This window comes from Gossypium hirsutum, chromosome A08, assembly GCF_007990345.1.
Source record: "Gossypium hirsutum isolate 1008001.06 chromosome A08, Gossypium_hirsutum_v2.1, whole genome shotgun sequence".
Lineage (NCBI taxonomy): Eukaryota > Viridiplantae > Streptophyta > Magnoliopsida > Malvales > Malvaceae > Gossypium > Gossypium hirsutum.
Genome location: NC_053431.1, coordinates 44350035 through 44350881, shown reverse-complemented (window position 1 = coordinate 44350881; position 847 = coordinate 44350035).

The following is an 847-nucleotide window of genomic DNA, read 5'->3' as shown; positions in this document are numbered from 1 at the left end:
GGTTTTTGACATAGAAAAAAATTAAGAAATTGAAAACCAAGTCGGCTTGTGATATTTATAACAACAAAATTTTCCCAAAAAGTATCTGTGCTTTGTGCAAGACAAATCCTAGAAGTTCTTGGCTTTCAACTGAACGACCTTATTTGCTACTCTTGTACCACAAATCCCTTTGAATGTGAGCTCGAACAATCACGAATCAAACATAGAGCTAGAAATAATTTTCTTACTTTAACTAGGAAAGTAAATCTCTCTCTATAGAAACCGATAGAATTTGTATTCTCCAAAAATTGAATTTATACTTGGAAAATAAATTTTGAATATTTTTGGGAAGAATAAAAATATCTCAAAGTTATGTACAACTTGTATTTTTAGCCCTATCAGTGCCATCTATTAATAGGGAGAGATAGAAGAATACTGATTGAATTAGTGAAATACAAATAATACTTACATGATAGAAAAACAAGTCCCCAACTTCAACTAGGAGAGAGGGGCGGGTAACCCTAGTAAGGTTTCCACCCTAGTTAAAGAACTCAAAGGTTTTCTTAAGTTTTCGTGAAGTTTTCGTTAAAAATGGGCCATGTATGTCGAATATTTGAAACCATAAATTTGAGTAATTTTGTGTGGTTTGAAGGTTGAGAATTATTCTTACATGAGATTAGATGATTGGAATCAGTTTTAAGAAAAAGGGACCAAGTAAGAATTGAAATTTTTGCATTTTGGCTATGCTAGTCGAAAATTTCTGTAATAGGCTGTTTTTTAGTGGTGTGAGAAACAATGGTTTTGGGGCCACAAATTCGATGAGTGAGTTCATAAATATTATCATTTAATATTTATGAGTAAAAAATAG